At 44.4% G+C, this 26390-nt stretch overlaps 1 protein-coding gene across 2 annotated transcripts in view; it reads left to right on the top strand.

Annotated features, from left to right (window-relative positions):
* Window positions 1–26390, top strand: part of LOC140390242 (IgGFc-binding protein-like) — a 128511-nt gene that overhangs the window by 20344 nt on the left and 81777 nt on the right. The gene's annotated exons all lie outside the window — the stretch shown is intronic.

Genomic DNA, 26390 nt, shown 5'->3' on the forward strand with positions numbered 1-26390 from the left:
ACATATACACTCCACTCCCACAGACACACATACATGTACACTCAATCACTCCCACAGACACACATACATATACACTCAATCACTTCCACAGACACACAAACATATGCACTCAATCGCTCCCAGACACACACACACACACTCAATCATTTCCACAGACACACATACATACGCAATCAATCGCTCCCAGACACACATGCACACACACTCAATCACTCCCACAGACACACATACATATGCACTTAATCACTCCCACAGACACACATACATATACACTCAAACACTCACACAGACACACATACAGAAACACAATCACTCCCACAGACACATACATATACAATCACTCCCACAGATACACATACATATACACTCAATCACTCCCACAGACACATATGCATATACACTCAATCGCTCCCACAGACACATATGCATATACACTCAATCGCTCCCACAGGCAAACATACAGAAACACAATCACTCCCACAGACACATACATATACAATCACTCCCACAGATACACATACATATACACTCAATCACTCCCACAGACACACATACATATACACTCAAACACTCCCACAGACACACATCTATATACATTCCAGACCCATAGACACACATACATATACACTCAAACACTCCCACAGACACACATATATATACATTCCAGACCCATAGACACACATACATATACACTCAATCACTCCCACAGACACACATGCATATACACCCAATCACTCCCACAGACACAAATACATATACAATCACTCCCACAGACACACATGCATATACACCCAATCACTCCCACAGACACAAATACATATACAATCACTCCCACAGACACACATACACACACACAACCCACTCCCACAGCCACACGTACATGTACACTCAATCACTCCCACAGACACACATACATATACACTCAATCGCTCCCAGACTCACATACACACACACACTCAATCACTTCCACAGAAACACATACATACGCACTCAATCGCTCCCAGACACACATGCACACACACTTAATCACTCCCACAGACACAAATACATATACAATCACTCCCACAGATACACATACATATACACTCAATCACTCCCACAGACACACATACACACACACTCAATCACTCCCACAGGCACACATACATATACACTCAATCACTCCCACAGACACACATACATATACACTCAATCACTCCCACAGACACACATACATATACACTCTATCACTCCCACAGACACACATACATGCACACTCAATCACTCCCACAGACACACATACATATACACTCAATCACTCCCACAGACACACATACACACACACAACCCACTCCCACAGCCACACGTACATGTACACTCAATCACTCCCACAGACACACATACATATACACTCAATCGCTCCCAGACTCACATACACACACACACTCAATCACTTCCACAGAAACACATACATACGCACTCAATCGCTCCCAGACACACATGCACACACACTTAATCACTCCCACAGACACAAATCCATATACAATCACTCCCACAGATACACATACATATACACTCAATCACTCCCACAGACACACATACACACACACTCAATCACTCCCACAGGCACACATACACACACACTCAATCACTCCATCAGACACACACACAGATACACTCAATCACTCCCACAGACACACATACATATACACTCAATCACTCCCACAGACACACATACATATACACTCTATCACTCCCACAGACACACATACATACACACTCAATCACTCCCACAGACACACATACATATACACTCAATCACTCCCACAGACACACATACACACACACTCAATCATTCCCACAGACATACATAGATACACACTCAATCACTCCCACAGACACACATACATACACACTCAATCACTCCCACAGACACACTTACATATACATTCAATCACTCCCACAGACACACATACACACACACTCAATCACTCCCACAGACGCACATACACACACACTCAATCACTCCCATAGACATACATATATACACACTCAATCACTCCCACAGACACACATACATACATACTCAATCACTCCCACAGACACACATACATATACACTCAATCACTCCCACAGACACACATACATACACACACAATCACTCCCACAGACACACATACATATACACTCAATCACTCCCACAGACACACATACATATACACTCAATCACTCCCACAGACACACATACATATACACTCAGTCACTCCCACAGACACACATACACACACACTCAATCACGCCCACAGACACACATACATATACACTCAATCACTCCCACAGACACACATACATATACACTCAATCACTCCCACACACACACATACATACATACTCAATCACTCCCACAGACATACATACATATACACACAATCACTCCCACAGACACACATACATATACACTCCACTCCCACAGACACACATACAGACACCACTCACACAGCAACACACAGAGATACTCAATCACTCCCACAGACACACACACACACACACACTCAATCCCTCCCACAGAGACACATACATATACACTCAATCACCCCCACAGAAACATACATATACACTCAATCACTCCCACAGGCACACCTACAGATACACTTAATCACTCCCACAGACACACATACATGTACACTCAATCACTCCTGCAGACACACATACAGATGCACTCAATCGCTCCCAGACACACATACATACACACTCAATCACTTTCACAGAAACACATACATATACACTCAAACACTCCGACAGACACACCTATATATACATTCCAGACCCATCGACACATACATATACACTCAATCACTCCCACAGACACACATATATACAAACTCAATCACTCCCAGAGACACACATGCATATACACTCAATCGCTCCCACCGGCACACATACATATACACACAATCACTCCCATAGACACAAATACATATACAATCACTCCCACAGATACACATACACACACTCAATCACTCCCACAGACACACATTCATATACCCTCAGTAACCCCATCAGAGACACATACATATCCACTCAATCACTCCCACACGCACACATACATATACATTCAATCACTCCCACAGACTCACATACGTATAAACTCAATCACTGCCACAGGCACACATACATACACACTCAATCACTCCCACAGACACAAATACATATACAATCACTCCCACAGATACACATACATATACACTCAATCACTCCCACAGACACACATACACACACACTCAATCACTCCCACAGACACACATACACACACACTCAATCACTCCATCAGACACACACACAGATACACTCAATCACTCCCACAGACACATATACACACACACTCAATCACTCCCACAGACACACATACACAGACACTCAATCACTCCCACAGACACACATACACACACCCTCAATCACTCCCACAGACACACATCCATACACACTCCACTCCCACAGACACACATACTTATACACTCAATCACTCCCACAGACACACATACATATACACTCCACTGCCACAGACACACATACATACACACTCAATCACTCCCACAGACGCACATACATATACACACAATCACTGCCACAGACACACATACATGTGCACTCCAATCCCACAGACACACATACATACACACTCAGTCACTCCCAGAGACACACATACATATACACTCAATCACTCCCACAGACACACATACATACACACTCAATCACACCCACACACACATACATACACACTCAATCGCTCCCACAGACACACATCCATATACACTCAATCACTCCCACAGACACATATACACACACACACTCAATCACTCCCACAGACGCACATACACAGACACTCAATCACTCCATCAGACACACACACAGATACACTCAATCACTCCCACAGACACATATACACACACACTCAATCACTCCCACAGACACACATACACAGACACTCAATCACTCCCACAGACACACATACACACACCCTCAATCACTCCCACAGACACACATACATATACACTCAATCACTCCCACAGACACACATACATATACACTCCACTGCCACTGACACACATACATACACACTCAATCACTCCCACAGACGCACATACATATACACACAATCACTGCCACAGACACACATACATGTGCACTCCAATCCCACAGACACACATACATACACACTCAGTCACTCCCAGAGACACACATACATATACACTCAATCACTCCCACAGACACACATACATACACACTCAATCACACCCACACACACATACATACACACTCAATCGCTCCCACAGACACACATCCATATACACTCAATCACTCCCACAGACACATATACACACACACACTCAATCACTCCCACAGACGCACATACACAGACACTCAATCACTCCCACAGACACACATACACACACCCTCAATCACTCCCACAGACACACATACATACACACTCAATCACTCCCACAGACACACATACATATCCACTCCCACAGACACACATACATATACACTCCACTCCCACAGACACACATACATATACACCACTCCCACCGAAACACACAGAGATACTCAATCACTCCCACAGACACACACACACTCAATCCCTCCCACAGACACACATACATATACACTCAATCACCCCCACAGACACACATACATATACACTCAATCACCCCCACAGACAAACATACATATACACTCAATCGCTCACACAGACACACACACACACACACACTCAATCCCTCCCACAGACACACATACATCTACACTCAGTCACTCCCAGAGACCCACATACATATACACTCCACTCCCACAGACACACATACATACACACTCAATCACTCCCACAGACCCACATACATATACACTCCACTCCCACAGACACACATACATACACACTCAATCACTCCCACAGACGCACATACATATCCACTCCATTCCCACAGACACACATACATATACACTCAATCACTCCCACAGACACACACACACACACTCAATCCCTCCCACAGACACACATACATCTACACTCAGTCACTCCCACAGACACACATACATATACATTCAATCACTCCCACAGACACACATACATATACACTCCACTCCCACAGACATAAATACATACACACTCAATCACTCCCACAGGCACACATACATATACACTCAATCACTCCCACAGACACACATACATATACACTCCATTCCCACAGACACACATACATATACACTCCACTCCCACAGACACATATACATATACACACAATCACTCCCACAGACACACATACATGTGCACTCCACTCCCACAGACACATATACATATACACTCAATCACTCCCACAGACACACATACATATACACTCCACTCCCACAGACACACATACATATACACCACTCCCACCGAAACACACCGAGATACTCAATCACTCCCACAGACACACACACACTCAATCCCTCCCACAGACACACATACATCTACACTCAGTCACTCCCAGAGACCCACATACATATAAACACAATCACTCCCACAGACACACATACATATACACTCAATCACTCCCACAGATACATATACACTCAATCACTCCCACAGACACACATACATATACACTCCACTCCCACAGACACACATACATACACACTCAATCACTCCCACAGACGCACATACATATACACTGCATTCCCACAGACACACATACATATACACTCCACTCCCACAGACACATATACATATAAACACAATCACTCCCACAGACACATACATGTGCACTCCACTCCCACAGACACACATACATATACACTCAATCACTCCCACTGACACACATACATAGACACTCCACTCCCACAGACACACATACATACACACCCAATCACTCCCACAGACACCCATACATATACACTCCATTCCCACAGACACACATACATATACACCCCACTCCCACAGACACTCATACAGACACCACTCCCACAGAAACACACAGAGATACTCAATCACTCCCACAGACACACACACACACACTCAATCCCTCCCACAGCGACACATACATATACACTTAATCACTCCCACAGACACACATACATATACACTCAATCACTCCCACAGGCACACATACATATGCACTCAATCGCTCCCAGACACACATACAAACACACTCAATCACTCCCACAGAAACACATACATATACACTCAAACACTCCGACAGACACACATATATATACATTCCAGACCCATAGACACATATACATATACACTCAAGCACTCCCACAGACACACATACATACAAACTCAATCACTCCCACAGACACACATGCATATACACTCAATCGCTCCCACAGGCACACATACATTCACACAATCACTCCCATAGACACAAATACATAAACAATCACTCCCACAGATACACATACACACACACTCAATCACTCCCACAGACACACATTCATATACCCTCAATAACCCCATCAGACACACATACATATCCACTCAATCACTCCCACAGGCACACATACATATACACACAATCACTCCCACAGACACAAATACATATATAGTCACTCCCACAGATACACATACATATGCACTCAATCACTCCCACAGACACACATACACACACACACGATCACTCCCACAGACACACATACACACACACTCAATCACTCCCACAGAAACACATACATGTACACTCCACCCCCACAGATACTCATACATATGCACTCAATCACTCCCACAGACACACACACACACACTCAATCCCTCCCACAGACACACATACATCTACACTCAGTCACTCCCAGAGACCCACATACATATAAACACAATCACTCCCACAGACACACATACATATACACTCAATCACTCCCACAGATACATATACACTCAATCACTCCCACAGACACACATACATATACACTCCACTCCCACAGACACACATACATCTACACTCAGTCACTCCCAGAGACCCACATACATATAAACACAATCACTCCCACAGACACACATACATATACACTCAATCACTCCCACAGATACATATACACTCAATCACTCCCACAGACACACATACATATACACTCCACTCCCACAGACACACATACATACACACTCAATCACTCCCACAGACGCACATACATATACACTGCATTCCCACAGACACACATACATATACACTCCACTCCCACAGACACATATACATATAAACACAATCACTCCCACAGACACACATACATGTGCACTCCACTCCCACAGACACACATACATATACACTCAATCACTCCCACTGACACACATACATAGACACTCCACTCCCACAGACACACATACATACACACCCAATCACTCCCACAGACACCCATACATATACACTCCATTCCCACAGACACACATACATATACACCCCACTCCCACAGACACTCATACAGACACCACTCCCACAGAAACACACAGAGATACTCAATCACTCCCACAGACACACACACACACACTCAATCCCTCCCACAGCGACACATACATATACACTTAATCACTCCCACAGACACACATACATATACACTCAATCACTCCCACAGGCACACATACATATGCACTCAATCGCTCCCAGACACACATACAAACACACTCAATCACTCCCACAGAAACACATACATATACACTCAAACACTCCGACAGACACACATATATATACATTCCAGACCCATAGACACATATACATATACACTCAAGCACTCCCACAGACACACATACATACAAACTCAATCACTCCCACAGACACACATGCATATACACTCAATCGCTCCCACAGGCACACATACATTCACACAATCACTCCCATAGACACAAATACATATGCAATCACTCCCACAGATACACATACACACACACTCAATCACTCCCACAGACACACATTCATATACCCTCAATAACCCCATCAGACACACATACATATCCACTCAATCACTCCCACAGGCACACATACATATACACACAATCACTCCCACAGACACAAATACATATACAGTCACTCCCACAGATACACATACATATGCACTCAATCACTCCCACAGACACACATACACACACACACGATCACTCCCACAGACACACATACACACACACTCAATCACTCCCACAGACACACATACATATACACTCCACCCCCACAGATACTCATACATATGCACTCAATCTCTCCCACAGACACACACACACACACTCAATCCCTCCCACAGACACACATACATCTACACTCAGTCACTCCCAGAGACCCACATACATATAAACACAATCACTCCCACAGACACACATACATATACACTCAATCACTCCCACAGATACATATACACTCAATCACTCCCACAGACACACATACATATACACTCCACTCCCACAGACACACATACATACACACTCAATCACTCCCACAGACACACATACATCTACACTCAGTCACTCCCAGAGACCCACATACATATAAACACAATCACTCCCACAGACACACATACATATACACTCAATCACTCCCACAGATACATATACACTCAATCACTCCCACAGACACACATACATATACACTCCACTCCCACAGACACACATACATCTACACTCAGTCACTCCCAGAGACCCACATACATATAAACACAATCACTCCCACAGACACACATACATATACACTCAATCACTCCCACAGATACATATACACTCAATCACTCCCACAGACACACATACATATACACTCCACTCCCACAGACACACATACATACACACTCATTCACTCCCACAGACGCACATACATATACACTGCATTCCCACAGACACACATACATATACACTCCACTCCCACAGACACATATACATATAAACACAATCACTCCCACAGACACACATACATGTGCACTCCACTCCCACAGACACACATACATATACACTCAATCACTCCCACTGACACACATACATAGACACTCCACTCCCACAGACACACATACATACACACCCAATCACTCCCACAGACACCCATACATATACACTCCATTCCCACAGACACACATACATATACACCCCACTCCCACAGACACTCATACAGACACCACTCCCACAGAAACACACAGAGATACTCAATCACTCCCACAGACACACACACACACACTCAATCCCTCCCACAGCGACACATACATATACACTTAATCACTCCCACAGACACACATACATATACACTCAATCACTCCCACAGGCACACATACATATGCACTCAATCGCTCCCAGACACACATACAAACACACTCAATCACTCCCACAGAAACACATACATATACACTCAAACACTCCGACAGACACACATATATATACATTCCAGACCCATAGACACATATACATATACACTCAAGCACTCCCACAGACACACATACATACAAACTCAATCACTCCCACAGACACACATGCATATACACTCAATCGCTCCCACAGGCACACATACATTCACACAATCACTCCCATAGACACAAATACATATGCAATCACTCCCACAGATACACATACACACACACTCAATCACTCCCACAGACACACATTCATATACCCTCAATAACCCCATCAGACACACATACATATCCACTCAATCACTCCCACAGGCACACATACATATACACACAATCACTCCCACAGACACAAATACATATATAGTCACTCCCACAGATACACATACATATGCACTCAATCACTCCCACAGACACACATACACACACACACGATCACTCCCACAGACACACATACACACACACTCAATCACTCCCACAGACACACATACATATACACTCCACCCCCACAGATACTCATACATATGCACTCAATCACTCCCACAGACACACACACACACACTCAATCCCTCCCACAGACACACATACATCTACACTCAGTCACTCCCAGAGACCCACATACATATAAACACAATCACTCCCACAGACACACATACATATACACTCAATCACTCCCACAGATACATATACACTCAATCACTCCCACAGACACACATACATATACACTCCACTCCCACAGACACACATACATACACACTCAATCACTCCCACAGGCACACATACATATACACTCAATCACTCCCACAGACGCACATACATATACACTGCATTCCCACAGACACACATACATATACACTCCACTCCCACAGACACATATACATATAAACACAATCACTCCCACAGACACACATACATGTGCACTCCACTCCCACAGACACACATACATATACACTCAATCACTCCCACTGACACACATACATAGACACTCCACTCCCACAGACACACATACATACACACTCAATCACTCCCACAGACACCCATACATATACACCCCACTCCCACAGACACACATACAGACACCACTCCCACAGAAACACACAGAGATACTCAATCACTCCCACAGACACACACACACACACTCAATCCCTCCCACAGCGACACATACATATACACTTAATCACTCCCACAGACACACATACATATACACTCAATCACTCCCACAGGCACACATACATATGCACTCAATCGCTCCCAGACACACATACACACACACTCAATCACTCCCACAGAAACACATACATATACACTCAAACACTCCGACAGACACACATATATATACATTCCAGACCCATAGACACATATACATATACACTCAATCACTCCCACAGACACACATACATACAAACTCAATCACTCCCACAGACACACATGCGTATACATTCAATCGCTCCCACAGGCACACATACATTCACACAATCACTCCCATAGACACAAATACATATACAATCACTCCCACAGATACATATACACACACACTCAATCACTCCCACAGACACACATTCATATACCCTCAATAACCCCATCAGACACACATACATATCCACTCAATCACTCCCACAGGCACACATACATATACACACAATCACTCCCACAGACACAACTACATATATAGTCACTCCCACAGATACACATACATAAACACTCTATCACTCCCACAGACACACATACACACACACTCAATCACTCCCACAGACACACATACACAGACACTCAATCACTCCCACAGACACACATACACACAGCCTCAATCACTCCCACAGACACACATACATATACACTCAAACACTCCCACAGACACATGTGCATATTCACTCCACTCCCACAGACACACATCCATACACACTCAATCACTCCCACAGACACACATACATATACACTCCATTCCCACAGGCACAGATACATAAACACTCCACTCCCACAGACACATATACACACACACTCAATCACTCCCACAGACACACATACACAGACACTCAATCACTCCCACAGACACACATACACACAGCCTCAATCACTCCCACAGACACACATACATATACACTCCACTCCCACAGACACACATACATACACACTCAATCACTCCCACAGACACACATACATATACACTCCACTCCCACAGACACACATACATACACACTCAATCAGTCCCACAGACACCCATACATATACACTCCATTCCCACAGACACACATACTTATACACCCCACTCCCACAGACACACATACAGACACCACTCCCACAGAAACACACAGAGATACTCAATCACTCCCACAGACACACACACACACACTCAATCCCTCCCACAGCGACACATACATATACACTTAATCACTCCCACAGACACACATACATATACACTCAATCACTCCCACAGGCACACATACATATGCACTCAATCGCTCCCAGACACACATACACACACACTCAATCACTCCCACAGAAACACATACATATACACTCAAACACTCCGACAGACACACATATATATACATTCCAGACCCATAGACACATATACATATACACTCAATCACTCCCACAGACACACATACATACAAACTCAATCACTCCCACAGACACACATGCATATACATTCAATCGCTCCCACAGGCACACATACATTCACACAATCACTCCCATAGACACAAATACATATACAATCACTCCCACAGATACACATACACACACACTCAATCACTCCCACAGACACACATTCATATACCCTCAATAACCCCATCAGACACACATACATATCCACTCAATCACTCCCACAGGCACACATACATATACACACAATCACTCCCACAGACACAAATACATATATAGTCACTCCCACAGATACACATACATATACACTCAATCACTCCCACAGACACACATACACACACACTCAATCACTCCCACAGACACACATACACAGACACTCAATCACTCCCACAGACACACATACACACAGCCTCAATCACTCCCACAGACACACATACATATACACTCAAACACTCCCACAGACACATGTGCATATTCACTCCACTCCCACAGACACACATCCATACACACTCAATCACTCCCACAGACACACATACATATACACTCCATTCCCACAGGCACAGATACATAAACACTCCACTCCCACAGACACATATACACACACACTCAATCACTCCCACAGACACACATACACAGACACTCAATCACTCCCACAGACACACATACACACAGCCTCAATCACTCCCACAGACACACATACATATACACTCCACTCCCACAGACACACATACATACACACTCAATCACTCCCACAGACACACATACATATACACTCCACTCCCACAGACACACATACATACACACTCAATCAGTCCCACAGACACACATACATATACACTCCATTCCCACAGACACGCATACATATACACTCCACTCCCACAGACACACATGCAGACACCACTCCCACAGAAACACACAGATACTCAATCACTCCCACAGACACACACACACACTCAATCCCTCCCACAGAGACACAGACATATGCACTCAATCGCTACCAGACACACATACATGCACACAATCACTCCCATAGACACAAATACATATACAATCACTCCCACAGATACACATACACACACACTCAATCACTCCCACAGACACACATTCATATACCCTCATTAACCCCATCAGACACACATACATATCCACTCAATCACTCCCACAGGCACACATACACACACACTCAATCACTCCCACAGACACACATTCATATACCCTCATTAACCCCATCAGACACACATACATATCCACTCAATCACTCTCACAGGCACACATACATATTCACTCAATCACTCCCACAGACACAAATACATATACAGTCACTCCCACAGATACACATACATATACACTCAATCACTCCCACAGACACACATACACAGACACACGCGATCACTCCCACAGACACACATACATATACACTCAATCACTCCCACAGACACACATACACACATGCGATCAATCCCACAGACACACATACATATACACTCAATCACTCCCACAGACACACATACACACACACACGCGATCACTCCCACAGATACACATACACACATACTCAATCACTCCCACAGACACAAATACACACACACACGCGATCACTCCCACAGACACACATACATACGCACTCAACCACTCCCACAGACACACATCCATATACACTCAAACACTCCCACAGACACAGGTGCATATTCACTCCACTCCCACAGACACACATCCATACACACTCCACTCCCACAGATACACATATACACACACTCAGTCACTCCCAGAGACACACATACATACACACTCAATCACTCCCACAGACACACATACATATACACTCGATTCCCACAGACACACATACATATACACTCCACTCCCACAGACACACATACATATACACTCAATCACTCCCACACACACTTATACATACACACACAATCACTCCCACAGACACACATACATATACCACTCCATTCCCATAGACACACATACATATACACTCCACTCCCACAGACACACATACATATACCACTCCATTCCCATAGACACACATACATATACACTCCACTCCCACAGACACACATACATATACACTCAATCACCCCCACACACACTTATACATACACACACAATCACTCCCACAGACACACATACATATACCACTCCATTCCCATAGACACACATACAGACACCACGCCCACAGAACCACACAGAGATACTCAATCACTCCCACAGACACACACACACACTCAATCCCTCCCACAGAGACACATACATATACACTCAAACTCCCCCACAGAAACACATACATATACACTCAATCACTTCCACAGGCATACATACAGATACACTTCATCACTCCCACAGACACACATACACACATGCGATCAATCCCACAGACACACATACATATACACTCAATCACTCCCACAGACACACATACACACACACACGCGATCACTCCCACAGATACACATACACACATACTCAATCACTCCCACAGACACAAATACACACACACACGCGATCACTCCCACAGACACACATACATACGCACTCAACCACTCCCACAGACACACATCCATATACACTCAAACACTCCCACAGACACAGGTGCATATTCACTCCACTCCCACGACACACATCCATACACACTCCACTCCCACAGATACACATATACACACACTCAGTCACTCCCAGAGACACACATACATACACACTCAATCACTCCCACAGACACACATACATATACACTCGATTCCCACAGACACACATACATATACACTCCACTCCCACAGACACACATACATATACCACTCCATTCCCATAGACACACATACATATACACTCCACTCCCACAGACACACATACATATACCACTCCATTCCCATAGACACACATACATATACACTCCACTCCCACAGACACACATACATATACACTCAATCACTCCCACACACACTTATACATACACACACAATCACTCCCACAGACACACATACATATACCACTCCATTCCCATAGACTCACATACAGACACCACGCCCACAGAAACACACAGAGATACTCAATCACTCCCACAGACACACACACACACTCAATCCCTCCCACAGAGACACATACATATACACTCAATCACCCCCACAGAAACACATACATATACACTCAATCACTTCCACAGGCATACATACAGATACACTTAATCACTCCCACAGACACACATAAATATGCACTCAATCGCTCCCAGACACACATACATATACACTCAATCACTCCCACACACACACATACACACACACTCAATCACTCCCACAGACACACATTCATATACCCTCAATAACCCCATCAGACACACATACATATCCACTCAATCACTCCCACAGGCACACATACATATCCACTTAATCACTCCCACAGACTCACATACGTATAAACACAATCACTCCCACAGGCACACATACATATACACACAATCACTCCCACAGACACAAATACATAGACAATCACTCCCACAGATACACATATATATACTCTCAATCACTCCCACAGACACACATACACACACACGCGATCACTCCCACAGACACACATACATACACACTCAATCACTCCCACAGACACAAATCCATATACACTCAATCACTCCCACAGACACACATACACACACACGCGATCACTCCCACAGACACACACACATATACACTCAAACACTCCCACAGACACATGTGCATATTTACTCCACTCCCACAGACACATATCCATACACACTCCACTCCCACAGACACACATACATATACACTCAATCACTCCCACAGACACACATACATATACACACAATCACTCCCACAGACACACATACATATACACTCAATCACCCCCACAGACACACATACATATACACTCAATCACTCCCACAGACACACATACATATACACTCCACTCCCACAGACACACATACACACACACTCAATCACTGCCACAGACACACATACACACAGCCTCAATCACTCCCACAGACACACATACATATACACTCAAACACTCCCACAGACACATGTGCATATTCACTCCACTCCCACAGACACACATCCATACACACTCAATCACTCCCACAGACACACATACATATACACTCCATTCCCACAGGCACAGATACATAAACACTCCACTCCCACAGACACATATACACACACACTCAATCACTCCCACAGACACACATACACAGACACTCAATCACTCCCACAGACACACATACACACAACCTCAATCACTCCCACAGACACACATACATATACACTCCACTCCCACAGACACACATACATACACACTCAATCACTCCCACAGACACACATACATATACACTCCACTCCCACAGACACACATACATACACACTCAATCAGTCCCACAGACACACATACATATACACTCCATTCCCACAGACACGCATACATATACACTCCACTCCCACAGACACACATGCAGACACCACTCCCACAGAAACACACAGATACTCAATCACTCCCACAGACACACACACACACACTCAATCCCTCCCACAGAGACACAGACATATGCACTCAATCGCTACCAGACACACATACATGCACACAATCACTCCCATAGACACAAATACATATACAATCACTCCCACAGATACACATACACACACACTCAATCACTCCCACAGACACACATTCATATACCCTCATTAACCCCATCAGACACACATACATATCCACTCAATCACTCCCACAGGCACACATACACACACACTCAATCACTCCCACAGACACACATTCATATACCCTCATTAACCCCATCAGACACACATACATATCCACTCAATCACTCTCACAGGCACACATACATATTCACTCAATCACTCCCACAGACACAAATACATATACAGTCACTCCCACAGATACACATACATATACACTCAATCACTCCCACAGACACACATACACAGACACACGCGATCACTCCCACAGACACACATACATATACACTCAATCACTCCCACAGACACACATACACACATGCGATCAATCCCACAGACACACATACATATACACTCAATCACTCCCACAGACACACATACACACACACACGCGATCACTCCCACAGATACACATACACACATACTCAATCACTCCCACAGACACAAATACACACACACACGCGATCACTCCCACAGACACACATACATACGCACTCAACCACTCCCACAGACACACATCCATATACACTCAAACACTCCCACAGACACAGGTGCATATTCACTCCACTCCCACAGACACACATCCATACACACTCCACTCCCACAGATACACATATACACACACTCAGTCACTCCCAGAGACACACATACATACACACTCAATCACTCCCACAGACACACATACATATACACTCGATTCCCACAGACACACATACATATACACTCCACTCCCACAGACACACATACATATACACTCAATCACTCCCACACACACTTATACATACACACACAATCACTCCCACAGACACACATACATATACCACTCCATTCCCATAGACACACATACATATACACTCCACTCCCACAGACACACATACATATACCACTCCATTCCCATAGACACACATACATATACACTCCACTCCCACAGACACACATACATATACACTCAATCACCCCCACACACAATTATACATACACACACAATCACTCCCACAGACACACATACATATACCACTCCATTCCCATAGACACACATACAGACACCACGCCCACAGAACCACACAGAGATACTCAATCACTCCCACAGACACACACACACACTCAATCCCTCCCACAGAGACACATACATATACACTCAATCACCCCCACAGAAACACATACATATACACTCAATCACTTCCACAGGCATACATACAGATACACTTCATCACTCCCACAGACACACATACACACATGCAATCAATCCCACAGACACACATACATATACACTCAATCACTCCCACAGACACACATACACACACACACGCGATCACTCCCACAGATACACATACACACATACTCAATCACTCCCACAGACACAAATACACACACACACGCGATCACTCCCACAGACACACATACATACGCACTCAACCACTCCCACAGACACACATCCATATACACTCAAACACTCCCACAGACACAGGTGCATATTCACTCCACTCCCACAGACACACATCCATACACACTCCACTCCCACAGATACACATATACACACACTCAGTCACTCCCAGAGACACACATACATACACACTCAATCACTCCCACAGACACACATACATATACACTCGATTCCCACAGACACACATACATATACACTCCACTCCCACAGACACACATACATATACCACTCCATTCCCATAGACACACATACATATACACTCCACTCCCACAGACACACATACATATACCACTCCATTCCCATAGACACACATACATATACACTCCACTCCCACAGACACACATACATATACACTCAATCACTCCCACACACACTTATACATACACACACAATCACTCCCACAGACACACATACATATACCACTCCATTCCCATAGACACACATACAGACACCACGCCCACAGAAACACACAGAGATACTCAATCACTCCCACAGACACACACACACACTCAATTCCTCCCACAGAGACACATACATATACACTCAATCACCCCCACAGAAACACATACATATACACTCAATCACTTCCACAGGCATACATACAGATACACTTCATCACTCCCACAGACACACATAAATATGCACTCAATCGCTCCCAGACACACATACATATACACTCAATCACTCCCACACACACACATACACACACACTCAATCACTCCCACAGACACACATTCATATACCCTCAATAACCCCATCAGACACACATACATATCCATTCAATCACTCCCACAGGCACACATACATATCCACTTAATCACTCCCACAGACTCACATACGTATAAACACAATCACTCCCACAGGCACACATACATATACACACAATCACTCCCACAGACACAAATACATAGACAATCACTCCCACAGATACACATACATATACTCTCAATCACTCCCACAGACACACATACACACACACGCGATCACTCCCACAGACACACATACATACACACTCAATCACTCCCACAGACACAAATCCATATACACTCAATCACTCCCACAGACACACATACACACACACGCGATCACTCCCACAGACACACACACATATACACTCAAACACTCCCACAGACACATGTGCATATTTACTCCACTCCCACAGACACATATCCATACACACTCCACTCCCACAGACACACATACATATACACTCAATCACTCCCACAGACACACATACATATACACACAATCACTCCCACAGACACACATACATATACACTCAATCACCCCCACAGACACACATACATATACACTCAATCACTCCCACAGACACACATACATATACACTCCACTCCCACAGACACACATACACACACACTCAATCACTCCCACAGACGCACATACATATACACTCCACTCCCACAGACACACATTCATCTACACTCAGTCACTCCCCGAGCCCCACATACATATACACTCAATCACTCCCACAGACACACATACATATACACTCAATCACTCTCACAGACACACATACATATACACTCCACTCCCACAGACACACATACATACCCACTCAATCACTCCCACAGACACACATACATATACACTCCACTCCCACAGACACACATACATATACAATCCACTCCCACAGACACACGTACATATACACCACCCACCGAAACACACACACACTCAATCTCTCCCACAGACACACATACATATACACTCAATCACCCCCACAGACACACATACATATACACTCCACTCCCACAGACACACATACATCTACACTCAGTCACTCCCCGAGACCCACATACATATACTCTCAATCACTCCCACAGACACACATACATATACACTCAATCACTCCCACAGACACACATACATATACACTCCACTCCCACAGACACACATACACACACACTCAATCACTCCCACAGACGCACATACATATACACACCATTCCCACAGACACACATACATATACACTCCACTCCCACAGACACACATGCATCTACACTCAGTAACTCCCCGAGACCCACATACATATACACTCAATCACTCCCACAGACACACATACATATCCACTCAATCACTCCCACAGACACACATACATATACACACAATCACTCCCACAGACACACATACATGTGCACTCCACTCCCACAGACACACATACATACACACTCAGTCACTCCCAGAGACACACATACATGTACACTCAATCACTCCCACAGACACACATACATATACACTCAATCACTCCCACAGACACACATACATATACACACAATCACTCCCACAGACAAACATACATATGCACTCCACTCCCACAGACACACATACATACACACTCAGTCACTCCCAGAGACACACATACATATACACTCAATCACTCCCACAGACACACATACACACACACTCAATCACTCCCACAAACACACATACATATACACTCAATCACTCCCACAGACACACATCCATATAAACTCAATCACTCCCACAGACACACATACAGATACACTCAATCACTCCCACAGACACACATACACACACACGCGATCACTCCCACAGACACACATACATACACACTCAATCACTCCCACAGACACACATCCATATACACTCAATCACTCCCACAGACACATATACACACACACTCAATCACTCCCACAGACACACAGACACTCAATCACTCCCACAGACACACACACACACACCGTCAATCACTCCCACAGACACACACACATATACACTCAAACACTCCCACAGACACATGTGCATATTTACTCCACTCCCACAGACACACATCCATAAACACTCCACTCCCACAGACACACATACATATACACTCAATCACTCCCACAGACACACACACATATACACTCCACTCCCACAGACACACATACATACACACTCAATCACTCCCACAGACGCACATACATATACACTCCACTCCCAGTGACACACATACATATACACTCAATCACTCCCACAGACACACATACATATACACTCCACTGCCACAGGCACACATACATATACACTCAATCTCTGCCACAGACACACACACATATACACTCCACTCCCACAGACACGCATACATATACACTCCACTCCCACAGACACACGTACATATACACCACTCCCACCGAAACACACAGAGCTACTCAGTCACTCCCACAGACACACACACACTCACTCCCTCCCACAGACACACATACATATACACTCAATCACCCCCACAGACACACCTACATATACACTCAATCACTCCCACAGCCACACACACATACACTCAATCCCTCCCACAGACACACATACATCTACACTCAGTCACTCCCCGAGACCCACATACATATACACACAATCACTCCCACAGACACACATACATATACACTCAATCACCCCCACAGACACACATACATATACACTCAATCACTCCCACAGACACACATACATATACACTCCACTCCCACAGACACACATACACACACACTCAATCACTCCCACAGACGCACATACATATACACTCCACTCCCACAGACACACATACATCTACACTCAGTCACTCCCCGAGACCCACATACATATACACTCAATCACTCCCACAGACACACATACATATACACTCAATCACTCCCACAGACACACATACATATACACTCCACTCCCACAGACACACATACACACACACTCAAACACTCCCACAGACACACATACATACACACTCAATCACTCCCACAGACACACATTCATACACACCATTCCGACAGACACACATACATATACACTCCACTTCCACAGACACACATACAGACACCACTCCCACAGAAACACACAGAGATACTCAATCACTCCCACAGACACACACACACACACTCAATCCCTACCACAGAGAGACATACATATACACTCAATCACCCCCACAGAAACACATACATATACACTCAATCCCTCCCACAGGCTCACATACAGATATACTTAATCACTCCCACAAACACACATACATATACATCAATCACTCCCACAGACACACATATACACACACTCAATCACTCCCACAGAAACACATACATATACACTCAAACACTCCGACAGACACACATATATATACATTCCAGACCCATAGACACACATACATATACACTCAATCACTCCCACAGACACACATGCATATACACAATCACTCCCATAGACATAAATACCTACACAATCACTCCCACAGATACACATACACATACACACACACTCAATCACTCCCACAGACACACATTCATATACCCTCAATAACCCCATCAGACACACATACATATCCACTCAATCACTCCCACAGGCACACATAACAACACACTCAATCACTCCCACAGGCACACATACATATACATTCAATCATTCCCACAGACACACATACACACACCCTCAATCACTCCCACAGACACACATACATATACACTCAAACACTCACAAAGACACATGTGCATATTCACTCCACTCCCACAGACACACATCCATACACACTCTACTCCCACTAACACACAAACATATACACTCAATCACTCCCACAGACACACACACATATACACTCCACTCCCACAGACACACATACATACACACTCAATCACTCCCACAGACACACGCACACTCAATCCCTCCCACAGACACACATACATATACACTCAATCACCCCCACAGACACACATACATATACACTCAATCACTCCCACAGACACAAATACATATACAATCACTCCCACAGATACACAATCATATACACTCAATCACTCCCACAGACACACATACATATACACTCAATCCCTCCCACAGACACACACATATATACTCAATCACCCCCACAGACACACATACATATCCACTCAATCACTCCCACAGGCACGCATACATATACACTCAATCACTCCCACAGACACACATACGTCTACACTCAATCACTCCCACAGACACACATACACACACACTCAATCACTCCCACAGACACACATACACACACACTCAATCACTCCCACAGACACACATACATATACACTCAATCACTCCCACAGACACATATACACACACACTCAATCACTCCCACAGACTCACATACGTATAAACACAATCACTCCCACAGGCACACATACATATACACACAATCACTCCCACAGACACAAATACATATACAATCACTCCCACAGATACACATACATATACACTCAATCACTCCCACAGACACACATACACACACGCACGATCACTCCCACAGACACACATACATATCCAATCAATCACTCCCACAGGCACACATACATATACACTCAATCACTCCCACAGACACACATACATATACACTCAATCACTCCCACAGACACACATACACACACACTCAATCAGTCCCACAGTCTCACATACATATAAACACAATCACTCCCACAGGCACACATACATATTCACACAATCACTCCCACAGACACAAATACATATACAATCACTCCCACAGATACACATACATATACACTCAATCACTCCCACAGACACACATACACACACACTCAATCACTCCCACAGACACACATACATATACACTCAATCACTCCCACAGACACACATGCGCACACACGCGATCACTCCCACAGACACACATACATACACACTCAATCACTCCCATATACACAAATACATATACAATCACTCCCACAGATACACATACACACACACTCAATCACTCCCACAGACACACATTCATATACCCTCAATAACCCCATCAGACACACATACATATCCACTCAATCTCTCCCACAGGCACACATACATATCCACTTAATCGCTCCCACAGACTCACATACGTATAAACACAATCACTCCCACACGCACACATACATATCCACACAATCACTCCCACAGACACAAAGACATATACAATCACTCCCACAGATACACATACATATACACTCAATCACTCCCACAGACACACATAAACACACACTCAATCACTCCCACAGACACACATACATATACACTCAATCACTCCCACAGACACACATCCATATACACTCAATCACTCCCACAGACACACATACACACACACGCGATCACTCCCACAGACACACATACAAACACACTCAATCACTCCCACAGACACACATCCATATACACTCAATCACTCCCACAGACACATATACACAACACTCAATCACTCCCACAGACACACATACACAGACACTCAATCACTCCCACAGACACACATCCATATACACTCAATCACTCCCACAGACACACATATACACACACCCTCAATCACTCCCACAGACACACATACATATACACTCAAACACTCCCACAGACACAGGTGCATATTCACTCCACTCCCACAGACACACATCCATACACACTCCACTCCCACAGATACACATATACACACACTCAGTCACTCCCAGAGACACACATACATATACCACTCCACTCCCACAGACACACATACATATACCACTCCATTCCCATAGACACACATACAGACACCACGCCCACAGAAACACACAGAGATACTCAATCACTCCCACAGACACACACACACACACTCAATCCCTCCCACAGAGACACATACATACACACTCAATCCCTCCCACAGAGACACATACATATACACTCAATCACTCCCACAGACACAAATACATATACAATCACTCCCACAGATACACATACATATACACTCAATCACTCCCACAGACACACATAAACACACACTCAATCACTCCCACAGACACACATACATATACACTCAATCACTCCCACAGACACACATCCATATACACTCAATCACTCCCACAGACACACATACACACACACGCGATCACTCCCACAGACACACATACAAACACACTCAATCACTCCCACAGACACACATCCATATACACTCAATCACTCCCACAGACACATATACACAACACTCAATCACTCCCACAGACACACATACACAGACACTCAATCACTCCCACAGACACACATCCATATACACTCAATCACTCCCACAGACACATATACACAACACTCAATCACTCCCACAGACACACACACATATACACTCAAACACTCCCACTAACACATGTGCATATTCACTCCACTCCCACAGACACACATCCATACAGACTCCACTCCCACAGACACACATACATATACACTCAATCACTCCCACAGACACACATACATATACACTCAATCACTCCCACAGACACACATACATATACACTCCACTCCCACAGACACACACATATATACACCACTCCCACCGAAACACACAGAGCTACTCAATCACTCCCACAGACACACACACACTTAATCCCTCCCACAGACACACATACATATACACTTAATCACTCCCACAGACACACATACATATACACTCCACTCCCACAGACACACATACATATACACACAATCACTCCCACAGACAAACATACATATGCACTCCACTCCCACAGACACACATACATATACACTCCACTCCCACAGACACACATACATATACACACAATCACTCCCACAGACAAACATACATATGCACTCCACTCCCACAGACACACATACATACACACTCAGTCACTCCCAGAGGCACACATACATATACACTCAATCACTCCCACAGTCACACATACATATACACTCCACTCCCACAGACACACAACATATACACTCAATCACTCCCACAGACACACATACATATACACTCAAACACTCCCACAGACACATATACATACACACGCAATCACTCACACAGACACACATACATATGCACTCCATTCCCACAGACACACATACATATACACTCCACTTCCACAGACACACATACAGACACCACTCCCACGGAAATACACAGAGATACTCAATCACTCCCACAGACACACACACACACACACTCAATCCCTCCCACAGAGACACATACAATAACACTCAATCACCCCCACAGAAACACATACATATACACTCAATCACTCCCACAGGCACACATACAGATACACTTAATCACTCCCACAGACACACATACATATACACTCAATCACTCCCACAGACACACATACCATATGCACTCAATCGCTCCCAGACACATACACACACACTCAATCACTCCCACAGAAACACATACATATACACTCAAACACTCCGACAGACACACATATATATACATTCCAGACCCATAGACACACATACATGTTCACTTAATCACTCCCACAGACACACATACGTACAAACTCAATCACTCCCACAGACACACATACACAGACACTCAATCACTCCCACAGACACACATCCATATACAC

Source organism: Scyliorhinus torazame, chromosome 14 (assembly GCF_047496885.1).
Source record: "Scyliorhinus torazame isolate Kashiwa2021f chromosome 14, sScyTor2.1, whole genome shotgun sequence".
Classification (NCBI taxonomy): Eukaryota; Metazoa; Chordata; class Chondrichthyes; order Carcharhiniformes; family Scyliorhinidae; genus Scyliorhinus; species Scyliorhinus torazame.